Raw genomic sequence first — 15,097 nt, 5'->3', positions numbered from 1 at the left:
AGAACACCATGAATAGAAAGACTCCCAAGTTCTGTGATAAATCCTGGACGTAGCTGGACTCCGGGCCGCCCGCAAGGTAGCAATGACCTCGGGCGAAAAACCGCGACGGGTCAAGATCTCGGTCTCAAGAGCCACGCCGTCAAACGAAGGGACCTCAGGTCCGGATGATGAATGGGCCCCTGAGTGAGCAAGTCCGGGCGAAGGGGCAGTGGAAACGGAGGTGCCGCCTGAAGAGACACCAGCGTCGAATACCATGTCCTCCGCGGCCAGTCTGGTGCTATCAGAATTATTGATACCCTTTCGAGTTTGATCCGTCGGATCACCAGAGGCAGTAAGGATATCGGCGGAAATGCATAGATCAGCTTAAACTGACCCCACGGGGCCACTAAAGCATCCACCGCCACCGCCTCCGGGTCCCTGTACCTGGACATGAACGTCGGAACCCTGGCGTTCAGCCTGGATGCCATCAAGTCCACCTGAGGAGTCCCCCAACGGGAACACAGCAGAGAAAACACTTCTGGATGGAGACTCCATTCCCCAGGGTCCACTTGCTCGCGACTGAGGAAGTCCGCCGAGATATTCAACACCCCTGGAATGTGAATTGCAGAAATTGCTGGAACTTTGGACTCGGCCCAGACCAGGATCCGAGAGACCTCCGACATGAGACTGGAACTCCTCGTCCCGCCTTGGTGGTTGATGTACGCGACAGCCGTAGCGTTGTCCGACTGGATCCGGACCGGTAGACCGCTTAATAAGATCGTCCAATGTTGGAGGCAGAGAAATATTGCTCCCAACTCCAAAATGTTGATCGGGAGAGACGACTCCTTTGGCGACCAGACCCCCTGAATCCAGAGGTCGTTCCAAACTCCCCCCCAGCCTGTCCGGCTGGCATCGGTTGTCACCACTGACCATCTCGGGGGAAGGAAGGATTTCCCCACGGATAGAGACTCCGGACGTAACCACCATCCAAGAGACTCTCGCACCCTGCGGGAGATAATGACCGAGCGATCCAGAGAAGTTAGCGATCGATCCCAATGGGTCAGAATAAGGTTTTGGAGATCCCGGGAATGAAATTGTGCAAACGGTACTGCTTCCATAGTTGCCACCATTTGACCCAGAAGGCGCATGCATTCCCGAAGGGACATTGACAGCGCCGACCTCATAGCCTGGACCAGAAGACGAAGGTTCGTCTGTTTGACAGGAGGCAGGGACACAACTGCCCGAACTGTATCGAACTGCATCCCCAGGAAAAGAATGGACTGTGCTGGCTCCAATGACGATTTCTTCCAATTGATCAGCCACCCGAAGTCCATCAGGTACTGAAGGGAGAGATCGCGAGCCGTTATTGCCTCCTCTGCTGTGGGTGACACTATGAACAGGTCATCCAGGTAGGGGAGGATCGTAACCCCCTGTCTTCGAAGAAGCGCCATGAGAGGAGCCAGAATTTTTGTAAAAACCCTGGGAGCTGAGGCCAACCCGAAGGGTAGGGCCACAAACTGGTAATGGGCTTGACCTATAGCGAAACGCAAGAAACGCTGGTGAGCCCTGCCGATAGGGATATGCAAATAGGCGTCGCGGATGTCTATCGACACCAAGAAATCGTACTGCGACAGGGTCGCTATCACCGATCGGAGAGACTCCATGCGGAACTTCCGTGTCTGGACGTAAATATTCAAATCCCTGAGATCCAGCACCGGACAAAACTTGTCCTCCTTTTTGGGGACCACAAAAAGGTTGGAATAAAAACCCTTTCCCTGGTCTTCCGGAGGAACCTGAACCACCACACCCTGCTGTAGGAGAGAGTCGACCTCCTGAAACAGTGCGGCAGCCAGTCTTGGCACGGACGGAATGCCCGTCAGACGAAACCTGTCTGGAGGTGGAGAATGAAACTCTATGAAATAGCCTGCCGACATAACCCGTGTCACTCAGGCATCTGCTTTGTGGGATGCCCAGATCGACCCGAATTGTAGCAGATGACCTCCCACCCGAGAGCCCTCGGGGGGATCCCTGGCGTCAGTCAGCCTTAGCGGACTTTTTATCAACCTCCCGTCTGTCCTGACGGGACCGTTGCTTCCAGGGAGTACGAGATTTCTGGGCGGATCTGCCGGAGGATGAGGGACGACCCAATCTCCAAGAAGGCTGACTGAATCATCCCCTGGCCCGAAAGGACCGAAGACCTCTGCCGGGCCCTGTCCTGCTGGCTGTGGATGCCACTGCCTTTTTCCCAGGCAGAGTAACATCCTTAGCTTTAGCTTTGGCAATTAGTTCCGAAAGATCTGAACCAAAGAGCTGACCGCCCTTATATGCCAGACTAAGCAATCCCTGTTTAGATACCGCATCTCTGGTCCACTGTTTAAGCCACAGAGCTCTTCTAATCGTGACTGCCGAAGCCTGAGCCCTGGATAGAATTGAAGCAGTGTCCAGTACTGCATCTCTGCCATAACACATAGCTTCTTCCATTCGCTGAAAAAGCTTTTCCACTTCTGAACGCGAAGTCCCATCCTGCCACGCCGCACGCAGCTGATCCAACCACCGCAGAGAAGCCTCACCGGCCCACATGGCCCCCAAGGCCGCTTGGAAACCATGACCTGCGGCTTCATAGATGGATTTCGCCGCTGACTCCGATCTTCTGTCCAAAGGATCCTGAAGATTGGCTCTCCCTTTAACAGGAAGCAGGGAAGACTTGGTCAGCTGAGACAGAGATATATCCACCTCTGGAGAGGGAACCCAATTAATAACCATCTCCTTGGCACAGGGATATAGGGCATCAAAAAAAAAAACGCGTTCCTCGGAAGCGTTTATCCGGACACTGACGCTCCTTCTCCACCGCTTCGTTAAGTTCCTCATGCGCAGGTAATGTAGAACGAACACGGCGCGTCTTCTGATACAGACGGGCCGACCTAGACGGTCTTGTCGGCTCTTCAGACAGCTCTAATACTTCCCGCATGTCCTTAATAAGCCCATCTACACGACCTGAAAGAGAAACAGAGCGATCCTGTTGATCCTCCTCTTCGGACTCAGAAATTTCATCAACCGAATCTGTTGGTGAATCCGAAGCCTCTGATGCGCTCTGCGAGGGAGACAACGCCACCATAGTCTTGTGGCGCTTTATACCTCGTGGCATTGGGTGTGATCTAGCTGACACCCACTGTCCCAGGAGACTAGAGAGACTATCAATGGAGCGAGTGAGCGCCTCCACTTTAACATCACTGAGCGTTGAACTTGATGTAGTAGAAGGCCTGAGTGTATCAGAGGCGTGCGACTGAACCTGAAACGGATCAGGAGACCGATCCGCACTCCCAGGCCCCTGATCCAACATGCCACCCACACCAGATGCCAGGATGTACAACAAGGATGGCAAAAAAAGTTTAAAAGCTGCACAGCCTGTTTTCAAAACTCACTCTTTTTTTTTTTTTATATATGCGTCAGGCTCTGAGGGGTTAAAGCTCACCCTTAGAAAAGAGCTACCCCAGAAAGCCGAGCAAAAATCAATAGGGGGAAACTCCCTTAAACACCATGTGTTTCCCCTAAAGTTCCACTTTTTCAGAAGGGGTTAACATCACAGCAACTATAATACTACGCTGCCTAAAAGGTCAGTGAAGTAAATAGCTTTAGGAGAGAAAGCGGCAGTGCTCACGAGGACTCCTAATAGGTAGCCGAAGTGACAGCACTGACAAAGAACCCCTGCCAGAGGCAGAGGGGGTACTGCGGCGACCGCTCCTCCTGAGTGTGTCGCTTCACTTTTTTTTTTTTTTTTTTTTTATATATATGCGTCAGGCTCTGAAGAGTTAAAGCTCACTTTTAGAAAAGAGCTACCCCAGAAATGCCAAGCAAAAAATCAAAGGGAGAAATTCCCTTAAACACCATGTGTTTCCCCTAAAGCTCCACTTGTTCAGAAGGGGTAAACATCACAGCAACTATAATACTACGCTGCCTAAAAAAGTCAGTGGAGTAAATAGCTTTAGGAGGGAAAGCGGCAGTGCTCACGAGGACTCCTAATAGGTAGCCGAAGTGACAGCACTGACAACGAATCTCTGCCAGAGGCAGAGGGGACTCACTGGTACTGCGGCGACCGCTCCTCCTGAGTGTGTGGACGGACGGACAGGGAGCAGAGAGCAGGAGATGCCGCTGGACGCCGGAGGGAGAAGCAGGGACTGCCAGCGCGTGCTCAACCAAGCACTTCCTGTCTAAGTAATGACGGCAGGAAGCCAGGAGACGCTAAGCCACGCCCCCACTAGGCCACACCCGCTAGGCCACGCCCCCCGCCAAAGCCCGCGCTTATTCAAAAAACGAGGGCAGAAAACTTCCTACCTCTATGAAGGCAGGAAGCAAGTCAATAAAAGCAAGGAAACGCGCGCAAATACAGGGAGCTTCCTGCCTCAATGAAGGCAGGAAGCAAAAACGAAAAAGCATGCGCAAATAAAAAATAAAAATTACTGGCCTCCGTCTCTGCTCCCCAGTCAAGGCAGCGTCTGAAATAGACAAGAAACACACAGGCAGTACACTTGCCGTAGCCGTCAAAGATACTCTTTAGACCAAAGAGCACTTACCCGGCTGAACGCCACAGGGATCCTCAGGGATGTGTGGCGCCATGGCCCTTGGCTCCCCCCTATGGCGGAGCACGCAGGGACCCTCTCAGATGTGTGGTGTGCGCCTTCGCCAGGGAGCGCCCTGTATCCCCCGGGGCCGGCAGGCATAAGTGGGAACCTCCTCAAGGGGTACACAGAGTTGCCAGGGGAGGGTCAGGGGTCTCAGCAGCGCCGAGACCCCCAGAGACCTCTAGACCACGGGGGGTCCAGGACTCGCTGGATATAAAATAACAAACTCTTCTGAGGAGCTGCCGAAGCAGCGACTATCCTCTGAGACCTCAGATAAAAAGACTGATGAACAAGGGAGTAGGAGGTGCCTATATACTGGAGGGGCCGGTCGTCATTTTCCAATCTGAGGTGACTATCCTATGGGGCTCCGCCTACCCACGAAGTAGAGAATCTGTGTCTCCCTTCCTTCCCTTCTGCTGCTGAAAAAGGTGATGAGTGAGCACATATATAATAGGTATCCGTTTGATCCCATGATCTAATATTGGCGATGCCAGGGGTTCTAGGGGAAGGAGAGGCTGCTCACACTGCTGTCCACCCTGTCTATCTGATCTAATAATGAAGATACCAGGGGTGCAGCGGTAAGAAGAGGCTGCTCACACTGCTGTCCACACTGTCTGATATAATAATGAAGATACCAGGGGTGCAGCGGTAAGAAGAGGCTGCTCACACTGCTGTCCACCTGTCTAATTGATCTAATACTGGAGATACCAGAGATCCTGAGGTAAGAAGAGGCTGCTCACACTGCTGTCCACCATGTGTATTTGATCTAATACTAGAGATACTAGGGATGCTGAGGTAAGAAGAGGCTGCTCACACTACTGTCCGCCATGTGTATCTGATCTAATACTGGAGATACTAGGAATGCTGAGGTAAGAAGAGACTGCTCACAGTGCTGTCTACTCTATCTATCTGATCTAATACTGGAGATACCAGGAGTGCTGAAGTAAGAAGAGGCTCTTCACACTGTTGTCCACCATGTCTATCTGATATTATGCTGGAGATACAAGCAGTGCTTAAATAAGAAGAGGCGGCTCACACTGATGTCTACCCTGTCTATATGATCTCATACTGGAGATACCAGGGCTATTAAGGTATGAAAAGTCTGCTCACACTGTTATAGGTTATCTCTAAGTCATATCAGGAATATTCCTATGGCACATGCTCACAAGTTTCTGTGCTAATATTCTAGGACTGGTTTCTTTCTGTGTAACAAGACACTGACCATATTAATTGTGTAGTGTTTACCTCCCTAAACAAAAAAGCTAAAATTGCTAATTAAAGGTATTTATAAATGTATTCATTAAGATTCCATTTAGTTATTTATTTTTTTCTATTCCCAGAGAGCCCCGTTAAGGAAAAATTGCAAAACAATGAGATACATTTCTCAGAGTCCTATTTTATATATCCATATACTGTATGTGATACTGAGTTTGTATGTTTTCCCCGTATTCTTGTGGGTTTCCGCTGGGTTCTCCGGTTTCTTCCTACACTCCAAAGACATACTGATAGGGAATTTAGATTGTGAGCCCCGATGGGGAAAGTGTCGATAATGTCTGCAAAGCGCTGCGGAATTAATGGTGCTATATAAGTGAATAAAATAAATCAAAATAAATACTAGAGTAAAATAGGAGAAGCCAAAGAAGGCGGAGATAATAAAAGTGATGGTGCACTTGTGTAGAGCTTGAGTAAAGTACCTATATGCAGGCCTGGCGTCAGAACCCAGCGCACCCGGGCAAGTGCTGGGGCCCTAAGGAGATGGATGGGCCCACTTACCGTCGGGGCACCCCTGCGCGCTATGGGACCCGTGAGCGGTGCGGTGCCAGCGCCCGCCACCCACCCCCGCTTGTTCAGGGCCCCTCTCCCCGTGCCTTCGCACCATCTCTGGTCTCTTCCGCGGCTGCTGCACTGTGACGTCTCAGGCCAGAGGATGCTGTGATGTCTTTACACCATGCTCGCTCCAGATCCATCACAGCGCAGAGCGGGAAGACGCCGGCGACGCTGAAGAGTCTGGACCAATGGCAGCAAGTGAGGAGAGGTGAGTACTTGATTATTTTTTTTATATGTATGGAGTCATGGGGAATTATATGGGGGGGGGGGACAAGTGACATTCTGCATGGGGCATTATATGGGGGGAACAAGTGACATCCTGCATGGGGCATTATATGGGGGGGATAGGTGACCTCCTGCATAGGACATTATATGGGGGGACAGGTGACATCCTGCATGGGGCATTATATGGGGGGGAGGTGACCTCCTGCATAGGACATTATATGGGGGGGAGAGGTGACATCCTGCATGGGGCATTATATGGGGGGAGAGGTGACATCCTACATGTGGCATTATATGGGGGGAGAGGTGACATCTTGTATGGGGCATTATATGGGGGTGAGACGTTAAATCCTGCATGGGGCATTATATGGGGGGGAGAGGAAGAGATGGAGGAGAAAGAGCAAGTGAGAGAGAGGAGAGAGTGAGAGAGATGGAGGAAAGGGTAAGGGAGAGAGATGGATGAGAGAGAGAGATATGGAGGAGAGACAGATGGAGGAGACAGAGCAAAGGAGGAGAGAGAGAGAGGGAGGAGAGAGAGAGAGCGAGGAGAGAGAGAGAGGGAGGAGAGAGATAGAGGGAAGAGAGAGAAAGAGATGGAGGACAAAGAGCAAGGGAGAGAGAGATTGAGAAGAGAGAGGAGAGAGTGACAGAAATGGAGAAGAGTGCGAGGGAGAGAGATGGAGGAGAGAGAGAGATAGAGGAGAGAGAGATGGAGGAGAGAGAGATGAAGGGGAGAGAGATGGAGGAGAGAGAGATGAAGGAGAGAGAGATGAAGGAGAGAGAGATGAAGGAGAGAGAGAGGGAGGAGAGAGAGAGGGAGGAAAGAGAGAGAGGGAGGAGACAAGCGGGAGGAGAGAGATAGAGAAAAGAGAAGGAGGGAGGAGGGAGAGTGAGATTTTTCCATCTCAAAAGTTGGAGTTCACAATGATTTCAATGGGGTCCATGTACTGGATCAAGTTCGGGTACAGTTTTGGTACCCGAACCAAACTTTGGACTAAAGTTCAGTTGGGTACCAAAACCTGAACTTCCACGGGTCTGCTCATCCCTTGTCATGCTAGGTATGGGAAGAACCCAGCGTACGACAACGGGAAAAGGGGGAGTGGAGACCCCTAAGCAGATCTAACAACACCATGACTCCCTTATCGTTCCTAAATAGGTTCCACACCTATCGCCAAGCAGGATACCTTAGCCCTGGCTGACCCTAGAGCTAGGCCCTAGGTAGGGAGGGGGAGGAGTTAGCGCTAGTCGGCCCCACTGCAACTAAAGACAAACAAGAGAAACAGACAAGGAGATACACTTAGCTTTGAGGAGACACCAGAGAGAACACAACTACAATCCATAAAGGAACTCCAAGAAGAATCTCGCTGACTGCTAGAACTCCAGACCTGAACAGAGGAATTTACTCTATCACCAGCAACTCTCTTGAGAAACTGAGTATATTTAAAGATCCAGAAAGGGTGTGTTAATTAGCAGGCGATCGTGGAGATCACCGCTGGGTGCTAGAGTGGGAGGGATGATGAAAGGATCAAGAAGGTGTCTGCAAAGCCAAGCGCAGCGACCTTCTACAGCCGGATCCAGAATGACTGTATGTCAAGCCTGACACACCCGTGACATCCCTAGTTCCTAATCCTTTAACTGGTTGGGATGCAATACTACATTTCACCTCTAGTAGCCACTAGTGAAAAATTTGATTACCTGTCACAATCACAATAATAGTCGATCATTAGTGATCCAGTTCTCAATCTACGTCCCATTGATTTACACAGTCTGTAAAATTGCCCTCCAGGAGGAGACTGGTATCTTTGTCCTGCCTACCACTGTTCTCCTACACATGTGCAGACTTCCATTTCTTAAGGGGACTTATTTTCAGTCAATGTCTATGGCACCTAGGTTTTGTAAATGCCTCCCCCACCCCCCATATCAATCTGTGGTTTTGCAACCACTGAGCTCCAATACTGTGCTATGGTCCACAGTTACAAATGTCTTTATAATAATTCCGATTGTTGGATGTCAGTTGATGTTGAACCCCACCGGTGAAGAGGTCAATATAGTAAACCTGGAAAACCCCTACAATGCATTAAGTTTATGGCTGCTAATTGTCATCATGTAGTTGATGGGGAAATATAACAGGTACAGTCTAGGGGTACGGGAGACATTTGAGCTGATAAAAGCTGAGTGTGCATGGTGATAGATAGCGGCTCTGTAAGACTAAACTTACCTTGTGGCCGGAGTCTGTAGAGCAGAGTTACTGTACATGTCCAGACTCTCTGAAGAGGTCTATGCAAAAGTATGAAAAGTGATATAGCAATGTGAAATTCAGGCCAACACTCCCTTTTTCCATAAAAGTCAGCACTTTATTTAATCCATATAAACACAACCAAATTTAAGTGGCTTCTTACAAAAATAGCACATGAAAAATGTACAAATGCCATCAGCAAAACGTACTTCAACCAGACGGCAACGCGTTTCTGAGCTCTACGTTTCTTAGTTTGAGCCTGAAAAATTCCACAATACTTAACACAGGATATCTGAGTTCGCAGATTCGTAACACTCAGGTTAAAATGTGCATAGACAAAATATATAGATAAAACCTGTAAAAACCACAATGTGGATAATGCGGATAAACGAACCATACAATAAAGTAAAAACAGGAGCCGAGGCTGTAAGTGCGGGGATTTCTGTGCTTGGGGATCATACTCGATACTGGATAAATTGAGATGTTTTGAAAATGTTGTATCCATTATTTTATCATTTGCAGATCACTAACACGTCTCTCCGACCTGTGATTTCCATAGTTCCACGACTTTTCCGTCTTATGCTCAGAGGTCTAGTATTAACCCCTTTACCCCCAGGGTGGTTTGCACGTTAATGACCAGGCCAATTTTTACAATTCTGACCACTGTCACTTTATGAGGCAATTACTCTGGAACGCTTCAAATGGATCCCGCTGATTCTGAGACTGTTTTTTCGTGACATATTGTACTTCATGATTGTGGTAAAATTTCTTTGACATCACTTGCGTTTATTTGTGAAAAAATCAGAAATTTGGTAAAAATGTAGAAAGTTTTGCAATTTTCAAAATTTTAAATTTTATGCCCTTAAATAGAGATATGTTACACTAAATAGTTAATAAATAACATTTCCCACATGTCTACTTTACATCAGCACAATTTTGGAACCACATTTTTTTTCTTTAGGGAGCTATAAGGGTTAAAAGTTGACCAGCGATTTCTCATTTTTACAGCAAAATTTACAAAAACACTTTTTTAGAGACCCCATCACATCTGGCGTGACTTTGAGGGGCCTTTATGATAGAAAATACCCAAAAGTGACACCATTGTAAAAACTGCACCCCCCAAGGTGCTCAAAACCACATTCAAGAAGTTTATTAACCCTTCAGGTGCTTCACAGTAATTTTTGGAATGTGGAAGAAAAAAATGAACATTTAACTTTTTTCACAAAAATGTTACTTTAGACCGCAATTTTTTTTATTTTCGACTTTTTGAATGTAAAATTTGCTTGAAAAATTAGCGGACACCATGTTGCGTTTGGGGAGCCCCCGATGTGCCTAAACAGTGGAAACCCCCCACAAGTGACACCATTTTGGAAACTAGACCCCTCAGGGAACTTATCTAGGTGTGTGGTGAGCACCTTGAACCCCCAGGTGCTTCACAGAAGTTTATATCATGGAGCTGTAAAAATAACATTTTCACATTTTTCCAACAAAAATGTTTTGCAGACCCCAATTTTGCATTTTCATAAGGGTAACAGGAGAAATTTCACCACGCGATTTGTTGTGCAATTTTTCCTGAGTAAGCCGATACCCCATATGTGGGGAAAAAACACTGTTTGGGCACACGGCAGGGTTCGGAAGAGAAGGAACGCCATTTGACTTTTTGAATGTAAAATTTGCTTGAATTAGTGGACGCCATGTTGCGTTTGGGGAGCCCCTGATGTGCCTAAATAGTGGAAACCCCCCCCCCCAAGTGACTCCATTTTGGAAACTACACCCCTGAAGGATTTTATCAAGGGGTATAGTGAACATTTTGAACCCAGAGGTACGACACAGAATTTGATAACATTAGGTCATCATATTGAATAAGTTGTCATTAGTCTTGAGTGCAAGTGCTCGCTACTTGAGTTTGCATCGGGTACTCAGGTATGGACCATGTATGGCGGGTGCTCAAGTGACATGCTCGAGTCCCCGCCCGCATGTTTCATGGTTGTTAGTCACCCAAATAAAAACATGTGGGGATCGCTTGTGCATGACAGGCAGTCCCAGCAAGGTTTTTTTGGCTGTATAACAGCTGCAAAACATTTGAGGCAGAGACTTGAGCATGTCACTCGAGCACCCGCTATACTTGGTGCATACCCGAGCACCCGATGCAAACTCAAGTAGCGAGCTCTTGTGCTCAACATTAGTTGCCATATAGACGGTATTTTTTTCTTTACTTCTGAAAAAATCCCAACCCCAACCCTAATACAACCACAACCCTAGCCCAAACGCAACCTTAGCTCAACCCTAACCCTAGCCCAACCCTAACCCTAGCTCAACCCTAACGCAACCCTAACCCTTGCCCAACCCTAACCCAATCCTAGCCTAACCATAGCACAACCCTAACCCTAGCCCTAGTACAACCCTAACCCTAGCACAACCCTACCCATAGCTCAATGCTACCCCTAGCCCAACCCTAACCCTAGCTCCACCCTACCCCAACCCTACCCCTAGCCCCACCCTAGCTCAACCCTCACCCTAGGCCAACCCTAACCCTAGCCCAACCCAAACCCTAGCACAACCCTAACCCTAGCCCAACCCTAACCCTAGCACAACACTAACCCTAGCCCTAGCACAACCCTATCCCTAACCCTAAAGTTTATTTTTTACGCCATTCCTCGTGCGGTATAAGTGATTAGACAACTTTATTTTTCGGGTCGGTGCAATTACAGGGATACTAGATTCATATCAGGTTTTTATGATTGAGAGCTGTCACACACTAAAAAACCCTTTTTTTTGCAAAGACTAGTTTTTGCATCGCAATTTTTTGAGAGCTATAATTTTTCCATATTTCGGCCGACAGAATCATGTGATTTTTTTTTTTTTTTTTGTGGGACAAGTTGATGTTTTTATTGGTACCATTTTTGGGCACATTACATTTTTTGATTGCTTTCTATTCCGATTTTTGGAAGGCAGAATAAACAAAAACCAACAATTCACGAATTGTTTTTTGGTGTTTTTTTTATGCCGTTCTATGTGTCGTCAAATTGATAAGGAAGCTTTATTCTTCGGGTCAGTACGTTTACAGCGGTACCACAGTTATATTTTTTTTCACGTTATGGCACTTTTACTCAATGAAAACTATTTTATAGAAAAAAGAATTGTTTATGCATCGCTAGAGAGCTATAAATGTTTTATTTTTCTGCCGTTGGAGCTGTATGGTGGCTTGTTTTTTGCGGGATAAGATGACGTTTTCAGCGGTACCATTTTTATTTACATTTGTCTTTTTGATCTCATTTTATTCCAATTTTTGTTTGGTGGTATGATGATAAAGCATCGTTTTATGTTTTGTTTTTTATTTTATTTTTTTACCCTGTTCACTAAAGGGGTTAACTTCATCACCATCCCTGTGCTATGCAGCCTGTCAGCGCTGCACAGGGAAAAGTTACTTTGGTCACGCGTGGCGCATGACCGAAGCAACTTCCTGCCTTCTGATGACCCGGATGTTGTCATGATGACATCGGGTCACCATGACAACATCTGGGACCGGACTCAGACGCTGCGGGATGCCGGCAGAGAAGGTAAGTATCGCGCTAACCTCCTCTTGCCACCAGAATGCTGCGATCGATTTCAATCACAGCATTTCGGGGGTTAATGTGCAGGGAGCGGTGCGGGACCGTTCCTTGCACATAGCACCGGGTGTCAGCTGTGACAATCAGGTGGATGACTTGATATCACGACCTCCCCAGGAAAAAGACAATAGGCTCTAGCTACAGAGACCTTCAAACTCTCTGTGTCACTCCCCCTACTGCACCCCTGGTGGAGCCCAAGTCTCCATCCCTGTTATTTCCCAGCTAAGAGCTCCCAAAACTAAAATGGGCCATATATTCTTACTGGACAGTCCTAGGGAGCCCGTTCTGGTGTCATTGGACCCAGCCAGGCCCCTGCTACGCATGGATGCTAAACATCAGAGCCCTAGGGGCCCCTGCAAGGCTGTGCTGGGTATCTCCTTTCCTTACGCTGGACTATGTTTAAAACTAGGGTTACAATCCGCATCCCCTCAGGTCTATTTTGTGTATCACTGAGATGAATCTTTTCCCCATAACTCGCTGTTGAATTATGTTTCTTGAATAGGCACATGGCGTCAGGGGAAGGGACATCCTGTGTAGCTTGAAGCTGCTGTGAGAATTCTCACTCTTCGCTTCTTCAGCTCCTTCCTTTGCAAGCTGCAGTGTCAAATTTTCATATGTAGAGCTTCGTAAAACCCGCCTGCCAGTGCACAGTGATCGACAGGGGATTACCTTGAATATCTTCACACCATTGTTCCCTGTAAAAAACAGAAAATAAATAAGCTAATTTATACTCACCTAACACCTAATCCCAGAAGCCACTGTCAACTGTAAAACAGCAAAAATAAAAAACAACCATATCCCTCACCTATCCAAAGTGATGAAATAATCCATAGTGTCCTACGATGATCTAGATCAGAGGTCCCCAACCGCCGGTCCGCGGACCAGGACCGGGCCGTTGGGGTTTTTCAGCCGGTCCGCGGGGAGAGGGGGCCCCTCCAGCCTCCAGCAGGGCCGCCATCAGGGCATGACTGCCCTGACTCCAGTATGGGGCCCGGCCGGTAGGAGCCCCCTCGGAGCCCCCCTCTTGTGCGTCTCTCTCCTCATGGGGCCCCCGGCCGCATGCTAAGCGCCGGGTCCGGGACATCTTAGCGCTGCGCTGCTGCGGCAGCACCTTCATGATTCCCCTGACTTCCGGTCATGTGACGGCGCCGTCACATGGCCGGAAGTCAGGAGAACCTGGTGTCAGCGATTTGGACGAGCGCCAGGATTCTGCAGGGATCGCATGGGGGTAAGTATAACAAGTTTTATTTTTTTTTAAATACAATTAACTAGGAGTGGGGGGAATGGGAGATGCACATGGGGGGACGGGAGAGATGAGAGATGCACATGGGGGAGGGGAGAGATGAGAGATCCACATGGGGGGGAGGGGAGAGATGAGAGATGCACATGGGGGAGGGGAGAGATGAGAGATCCACATGGGGGGAGGGGAGAGATGAGAGATGCACATGGGGGAGGGGAGAGATGAGAGATCCACATGGGGGGGAGGGGAGAGATGAGAGATGCACATGGGGGAGGGGAGAGATGAGAGATCCACATGGGGGGGAGGGGAGAGATGAGAGATGCACATGGGAGGGAGGGGAGAGATGAGAGATGCACATGGGGGGAGGGGAGAGATGAGAGATGCACATGGGAGGGAGGGGAGAGATGAGAGATGCACGGGGGGGTGAGAGATGCACGGGGGGGTGAGAGATGCACGGGGGGGTGAGAGATGCACGGGGGGGATGAGAGATGCACGGGGGGTGGATGAGAGATGCACGGGGGGGGTGAGAGATGCACGGGGGGGATGAGAGATGCACGGGGGGTGGATGAGAGATGCACGGGGGGGTGAGAGATGCACGGGGGGGATGAGAGATGCACGGAGGGGATGAGAGATGCACGTGGGGTGGATGAGAGATGCACGGAGGGGGATGAGAGATGCACGGAGGGGGATGAGAGATGCACGGAGGGGGATGAGAGATGCACGGAGGGGGATGAGAGATGCACATGGGGGGGTGAGAGATGCACATGGGGGGGTGAGAGATGCACATGGGGGGGTTATGTTTACATAACTTTGTTGCCTTATGAAGGGCGGGGGGGGCCCCCAAAAATTTCTTGCACAGGGGCCCACTACAGTCTGTGTCCGCCCCTGGGATGAAGTAAATGCAGCTGAACAGCAGCTGTCAGGACAGCTGCCCTGTCCTGCTGCAGGGCGTGATGGGGCCTCAGTGATGCGGCTCCTGGCACAGCACATTATGTGGGGCTCCTGGCATAGCTCCTGGCGGGGACCTGGTCTACACTATATGATAAGTATGCACTAAACTCCAAATCCCTCCATTACCCCGCCCCCATATGACCAAAGCCCCGCCCACCCCACCCCCTCCTTGCTGGGCCATGGAAAAATGATCTTGCTTCAAGCCGGTCCCTGGTGCAAAAAAGGTTGGGGACCACTGATCTAGATGACTTATACTAGTATAATTTTCAAACGGTGCCACTCCATAATGTACACATACTTCAATGTGAAGAGTGGCAACTATTGACCGTATAATGGCAAAATCGCAAGATAAAAATAAACAACCAAAGCAACCACGAACAAAGGCCGATCTACATCATGAAAAATTGTTTTA

Source organism: Phyllobates terribilis, unplaced genomic scaffold, assembly GCF_046119375.1.
Source record: "Phyllobates terribilis strain yellow unplaced genomic scaffold, ASM4611937v1 Scaffold_3__8_contigs__length_932513732, whole genome shotgun sequence".
Taxonomy (NCBI): domain Eukaryota; kingdom Metazoa; phylum Chordata; class Amphibia; order Anura; family Dendrobatidae; genus Phyllobates; species Phyllobates terribilis.
This window is presented reverse-complemented; position numbering follows the sequence as displayed.